Here is a 7,853-nt window from a genome sequence, read left to right on the forward strand (position 1 = left end):
AGGACTACCCTAATGAAGGTTGTAAATCTGGAATGGCAGTAAGAAAAGAATGTTTTGGGACCAGTAGATAGCATAATGGCTATGTCGCTGGACTCCAATGTAGTCGACCGCAGTTCAAGTCCCGGACCTGGTGGCTTAAACTCATGCCAGGCGTGTGTGCGTGCGTGCCCAAGATCCCAAGAGGAGAATGGAGGAGAAGGAATTGCAGCGTGGCCATCTCCCCGGGGGATGATTTCTCGCTTTCTGTCTCCCTGTCTCTCTCTCTCTGTCTGTCTGGTGAGCGCATGCACCCTATAGCAAAAACATCTCCAAAAAAATAAATAAATAAAAGAAGAAAGGAATGTTTTGTGACAATCAGCCAAGCCAGTTGGACGGCCATGTCTTCTTCCTCACAGTTCTCTGACCCTTCTTTTAGAAATATTGTGAGCAATCTCTTTTCTAGACAAATTTTATCTTCACAAATGTCACCTCAAACTCAAATTATCCAAAATGGAGTCATCCTCCCCCATACTGTCTCCTCTCTTAATCTTATCAGCAAAACCATTCTTCCAGATGCCCAGCGCAGGGTCTTTGGGGAAGTGTTTGATTTTCCCACTTCTTCCTATTGGATCTGTCTGAAGCTGGCTGGCCATCATCACTCTCTGATGGCTCTATTTCTGACCTTTCTGAGTCATGATTTCAAAGCTCACAAAGGAGAAAAAATTTGAAGTAGCCATAAAAGAAAAGGAATTTCAAAAATGGAGCACAGAGCAAAAATTGGAATAGACTAGGGGATTTCCCATTGCTTCATCCTGCAGGCATCAGCCCAGCCCAGCCTGTCACCTCCACAGCTCCTGGTGCCTCCTGAGTTACCGCCAAGCCCGAGCCCACAGACAGCATCAGCACTCTGGCTTGGAGCCTGCCTGCTGCCTGCCACAACAAGCCCAAGATCCTGTGCCTGCCTTCTGTGCCCAAGGCCCTGACCAGAGTCTTCCTGGCATTTCTGGTCCTCTGCCGAATGTATTCACGCCGTCTTCCTGCCTACCCTCTAAATGCCCTTCATTTGCCCCTCTGAACTCGGAGTATCTTTCAAAGGGCAGTTCTTCTGTGCCACTTCTAACTTGTGTCCCTGCTCTGGGGTTCTAGTATACATGCAGCAAAGACATGGCCGTGGTTATACGAGTTCAAGCCCTTAAGTCAGAGGTGATAAGTAATGGCCGTGCAGTTTGGGCTAAGTCACATCTATAAACTGGGACTAATTAAAAAGGCTATCACATACAATGTGATTAGTACAGGACCCAATGATTAATAATCACTCAATGGATTCTTGTTGTCATTGCTATACTTTTTCTTATCCTCCCATTTCAGCTTTTCCCTGTTTGCTTTAATATGGCCATCTTGTCTACCTCATTGAATCGTTAGTTTTTAAAGGGCAAAGGCAATGTTATTTTTCAATCATCTTTTGCCTTGTCTAGTACCTCACCACAGCAGACACACACACCTACACAGACACTTTGCACACTGTGGAACAACTCCTAGAAGCTAAGTACGTAGTTGTGGGTTGGCCAACTTGTGATCTGTTTGTATATGGGGAAGAAGGAGGAAAATAAAAATAATCCTCGTTATTTGTGAATGGTGAAACATGAGCCCAAGAAAAAGAAGGATCTCCAACCAGAAGAGCTAATGAGGGAACGGTCCTAGGAGGCAATTATTCAATGAAATATTAAATATTACCTCAAAGAAAGAAAGGAGAATGTGATTTGACTTTGTGGAACTTATACAATAGGTGACAAAAGGGATGGTTCCATGACCTGGAGATTAAAACAGCTGGATTCCACATGATCAACTGCATGCTTTGAGGCCTAGACTCAGTGGCTTGAAAAACATACCAGGTAGGTGTGCGTGCGTGCCAAAATCTCCAAAGGAGGAAGAGATGGAGGAGAAGAGATTATGGCATGACCATCCCCCACGGAGGGTGCTTTCTGTTTTTCTTCTCTCTCTGTTTCTCTGTCTCTCTTTCTCTCTCTCTCTGGTAAGCACACATGCTTCCTAGCAACCTTCCTCCTCCCAAAAAAGGTGACAGAATAGCCAATAGGGAAACAACAGCTCCTGTCAAAAAAAAAAAAAAAAAAAAACCCTCTGTCTTTCTCTCATAAAAAAGGAGAAGGGGAGAAAGAGAGTGACAAAAAGATCCCAAGCTGTCGCACTTGTTGACAGACACTTGATTCTTTTATTTGATCCAGGAACAAAACACATATAGAATCCTTCCATTCCTGAGCCCTAATTCCAAAACCATTTCTTAAGCAACAAAACCGAACAAAGTTAAAGGTGAAGGAGAAACCAAAAATATGGAATTATGAAACAAGAAAAGTGAACCACAATACTCTAAGATTCTTGTAGCTTGACACACTAATTTTTGGCAAGCAGAAACTGCTCTCAGATCTCCAGGTGGTTCTGGGCCTGGGATTTGCCTGCTTGTCTTATTGTTTGGATCACGCCCCATGGCACTGACATTATCTCTTCTGATACGTTTAAGTCTTCCTTATTTATTTTCCTATCTCTAAGATGCACCATTGTATAGAATCTGGGCACTGCTACAAAGAAACTCCCACAGCTCAACCAGGAGTGACACCAACTCCCATCTCTTTATCTCCTAGTCTCCAACCTCAGGACAGTGAGCAAATGTGGGAAATCCAGACCCTGAGCAAAGTCTTGATTCTCAGAAGGACTATTCCCTGCTCTTTATCTAGCTTCAATTCTGGGCTTAAATTCTCTAAAATGTGGTCACCCCGCTCTTTCAGCCAGAGAGTACTAAAGGAACACAGCCTGATGTTATAGTTCATTGAAGTAAAGTAGAAATGAGAGGGCGTTTCTGCAAAATATAGAAACGGAAGCAGCTCAGAAGAAAGGTCTACCCAATCCCTGTCCACCGAACCTCATGCAGCTGCCCTTGGCGCCTTTAGGTAATCTGATCCTCTGCCATGTGTTGAGAGCTGACTGCACAGCAGTGTTTCAGAGTTACAGGCTCCAGGTCATCGCTGCCAATCCTAAAGGTGCCTTCCCCACTCTAAGGAGCACATGCACTTGGCAGCTCGCCAGACTTACCCGCCACAGTCCCACCATGTGCCATGCCCATGCTGAAGCAAACCAGGGTGTCTGAGAACTGTGTGATATTGTGTTCTCACGAACAGCCTGGTACAAGCTTTGCCTACCAAGGAAGAAAGAGATGGTTTCCTATCAGAATCCAGTCCTCAGACTTATTTTTTGTAAGAGTTTTTTTTGCTATAGGGCGCATGCACTTGCTGGAGAGACATTGAGAGACAGAGAGATGGAAATCAAGAAATATCACCCCTCAAGGGGATAGTCATGCACCAATTCCTACTCTACCAGTTTCCTCTCTGGATTTTGGGTGCTCATGCACATGCGCCTGGGCTGAGTTTTAAGCTGCCGGATCCAGGACTCAAACCGTAGTCAACTACATAGGAGTCCAGCAACATATCCAGTATAGCATCTGCTGGTCCCCAGACCACAGGTTTATGGCTACTGAGAAACCAATTCCTGATGCTTCGTTTGATACTGCCAAGGTGAAATGCAGTTGTTGGCCACTCTACCTCCAACTCAAGTATTTTCTTGATCCTGAGGTCTTAGAGAGATCTGGTCCTGGGACCAGGAACTGGTATAATGGCTATGTCGCTGGACTCCCATGTTGTCGACTGCGATTCGAGTCCAGGACCCGATGGCTTACACTCACACTGGGCATGTGTGCGTGCGTGCCCAAGATTCTGAGAGGAAAATGGAGGAGAAGGGATTGTGGCATGGCCATCCCCCCTGGGGGGTGATTTCTCACTTTCTGTCTCCCTGTCTCTCTCTGTCTCTCTGGTGAGTGTATGAGCCCTATAACAAAATTCTCTAGGGGAAAAAAAAAAGACTTAGAGAGATCTGGTCCTAATAATTAAATAACTATTAATGAAAGTTATGGGCTATGACAAATTGTGATATACAATAAAAAAATATAATTATGAAGTATATATCATAGTATAAATGTAAAGTATATTGTGTATAATTATATGATGTTTAATAATATGCAGCTTCTACTGCTGCTTATGTCAATCTTCACAAAAGCAGTATAATATTGTAATGTAACATTATATATGACATTCTTTATTATGATATACATATCATGATGTATAATATATAATGAACATATATAATGTAACTTGTGATACATGTTATAGTACACAAGTGTATATCATATTGTAATATATAATACAACATACATTTACATATTACAATATATAGTAACATATAAGACAACATATAATATACCTGCTCTATTATGTCCTGTTTATTCTACTGCATTTGTGAATATTGATGTAAGCTACAGTAGTTGCCCTTGTTAAGCTGACCTTGTGGTTGGGCTGTGGGTGCTACTAGTTGACAGAGCTCAGCTGCCGGCCTCTCCAGGAATTGCTCTTGGCTCAAACAGATACCTACCTCAAGTTTCCTGCCCTCTTCCTGGGGACAGGATGAGTCCTAGTGACTTGATGTGCAGTGTTAAGGTTTGATCCTCTTATTCCAACTTGGGCAACACTGAGGGACATCAGCCTCCAGGCTCCCCATGGGCTGGGCTGATACCCTCCTCCTTTGTGGTCCTCCTTTCAGAGGTTCTTCCTGAGAGCACTTCCTGATCAGCTCCTGTGGGAGTTGGCTTCCCAGGGACCTAAACTGTAGTTGCTGGCCCCAAGGAAGCAGATGCTAAAGGGACTCCTGTGTGTCCTTGGCCTTTGGCAGGAGGAGTCCCATCATCAGTTATCATTGGCGGCTTCGGGAACAGGGTGACACTGGGGAAGCTTACACTGGAGTGACAGGGACATCAATAGCAATAGAAAGAAAGACGCTCATGAATTCAATATACCAAGTACCAGAGAAATAGGAAAGACTAGAAATGAGAAGGACGATGGAATGATAAGGCTATTGCTAGTAGCAGCAGATTCTTTGAAAGGCAAAAACGAAGGACTGAAAGGGATTATTTTGGAATAATGGCTGGATGTGAGAGTCAGAAGTTCTCATGGGCAAAATGTAAGGACCTGCATCAGAAGAGGGGAGTTCCAGTCCCAAAACTTAACACCAGGATGACCAAAGAAAAGAATTCTCAATCTAGGCAGGTCTGCTTCACAGGGTGTTAGATCTGCTTGGGAAAGAATGAGACTTTAAGTTATAGGCTGGGGACATTTGGACAGATGCACTGGGAAATCTGGAATCCTCAGGTCCCTGTGAACCCTCTTGGTTGCCAGAAATGACTCTCTGGGAAAGGCTAGTATGCCCCTGCTTTGTGATGACCATGCAGAGGTTTCTCCCTTTTTCCCTTGTAAGACAACACAAATCTACTCTGGACCTGTCCTCAACCCTTGCCTGGCCTCCCCAGACCATTAATTAGGGTTAACTCAGCACACTTGCCTAGAAGTGTATGGCGTCTATGAGAGCAGGTAAGGGACCTTTTCTGAAGATAGCTGAAGACCAGCCAAAAAAAAGGAATTGGAAGAGTGCCTACAGGGCTGCTAGATGATGAGGGAGCTGGAGCTGCAGTTAGCTTCAGAAGACTTTATGGATGCAGGGAACTCTTCAGAATGTGAGACTTGACACTGTCAAAGACCCTGGAGATGTTGCTTACACACTCCTAGAAGGTAGCAAAAGCAGCGAGCTACACCAAGCAAAGTAGAAAGGCCTGAACAGTCACAGCAAGGTCAAAAGACTCAGGAAATGGGCCTGTTAGCCTGGCTCATCAGAAAAGTCCCCCCCCCCAATAAAAACACCACCTGACCATGTTCTGTAGAGGAATTTGAGGAGTCTCTGTCCACCACAGCACTGAGAGTTGCTCCAGCATCCCTAAGAAGCACAGTGGCAGCACTTCTTGGTAGACTAGGGTACCCTGATAGTGATGAGGAGGAAGCCCCTGAGCAATAAAGGCCAGGTGAGAGTGCTAAGGAATGACAAGACTGAAGAGACAACCAGAAAGCTTGCCCTGCAGGCAGCAACGGAAGTGATAATAGAATACAACATCCCTGAGGCAAGAATGGTGGACAGCGAACTGGAGGAATGGTTACACAGTCTATACACCAAGAGACATCAAGGTGGGTGAGCAGGAGGCTAAGGACAGCTGTCCCCACAAAAAATCAAGACCCTGGGACCAGCATACGACGTAATAGTTATATCACTAGATTCCCACATGGCTGACTGCAGTTTAAGTCCTGGACTTAGAGGCTTGAAACTCATACCAGGCCCATGTGCATGCATGCCTAAGATCTTGAGAAGAGAATGGAGGAGAAGGGACTATGGTATGGCCATCCCTCCTGGGGGAAGATTTCTTGCTTTCTGTCTCTCTGGCAAGCTCACACACCCTATAAAAAAATTTCTTCAAAACAAAATGTCAAGATCCCCTTGCCCAGTTTCCAGACTTGAGCCCATTGGCTGAAGAAGGGCCGGGCTACCAGGATGAAGACAGGTAACACCATGACAGACATGTATTTGAATAGATCCCACCCATCTCCAGAGGGAACTAGGGCCATTTGGCTATTTATTCAGATAACTGAACACTGGAGAAATAGGAATGCCCAAATATTTTGAGGATGATTGGACACAGATCCAGGTTGATATTAATTCCCCAGAATTCTAATGTCATTATGTTCCCTCTCCCATTTCCACTGAAAGGGGTGTGTGTGGAGGCCAGGTAATAAATGGAGTCCTGGCCCAGGTAAGAGTCACCAAGAGTCTTCTGGGCCCACAGACACACCCAATAGCTGTTCTCTTTATCCCTGAATGCAAAATTAGAGTGGATATACTTGATAATTGGCACAACTCCCACACTAGCTCATTGGCCCATAGAGTGAGAGCTGTCAAAGAGGAGAAAAACCAAGCTGAAGCCGCAGAAGTTGCTCCAGTGAAGAGTGATTCAGAAACAACAGTGTATCCTGGGGGAATGGCAGAGATGAGCACTCCACTTAAAATCTTAAAAAGCATCTAATTGACAGTTCTCCAGTGAACCTCCATTTAACCCTCTAGTTGTTTTCCAGAAGAACAAGATGGATTCTGAGAAATGGCAGTGCACTAATGCATACGCAGCCAAGGTATCACCCTGGTGGCAGCTGCTGTGCCAGATGTGGTATTTTTGCAGAAGCAAACGAACAATGTAGCCATTGATCTCCTTATTCACCCCTGAAGGAGGATCAGAAATAATCCGCATTCATTTGAAACAGACAACTGTGCACATGGACCGTTCTGCCTCAGAGCTATGACAATACTTCTCTCTGTGATCATACACTTTAAGGAGACCTGGACCGATCAGACATCTGCAGCACACCCCACTGCCCAGTTGCACTGCTGATTTCCTGCTCTCTAGAACTGATAAGCAAGACATAGCGAGCATATTGGAGGCTATGGTTTGATACATGAACTCTATGAGTTGAGAGATAAACTCCATGATGATTTAGGGACCCTCACATCAATAAAAGATTTAGAGATCCAAGGGTCTGGGCATGCCAGGACATCCTTTCAAAATCAAGGACCCATTAGTACATTTCAGGTCTCTCACCACAAAGAAAATGTAGGAATGCCTGCAGGGTTTTGGAGATAGCGTATTACATATCTGGCCCATATACCAGATCTAGTATGTCCTAGCGCTGCTGTAACACATGACCACCAACTGGGTAGCTTAAATGACACATATGTGTGAAGGCCAGAAGTCTAAAATCAAGGTGCTCACAGGGCCATGCTCCTATTGAAGATGCCAGGGGCAGATTCATCCTTCTAGCATTGGGTGGCTCCTGACATTCCTTGGCTTATGGCAGAGCACTCCAATCTATCTGCCTCTTCCCATG

The sequence above is a fragment of the Tupaia chinensis genome, unplaced genomic scaffold, assembly GCF_000334495.1.
Source record: "Tupaia chinensis unplaced genomic scaffold, TupChi_1.0 Scaffold138812_1, whole genome shotgun sequence".
NCBI classification, from domain to species: Eukaryota; Metazoa; Chordata; class Mammalia; order Scandentia; family Tupaiidae; genus Tupaia; species Tupaia belangeri.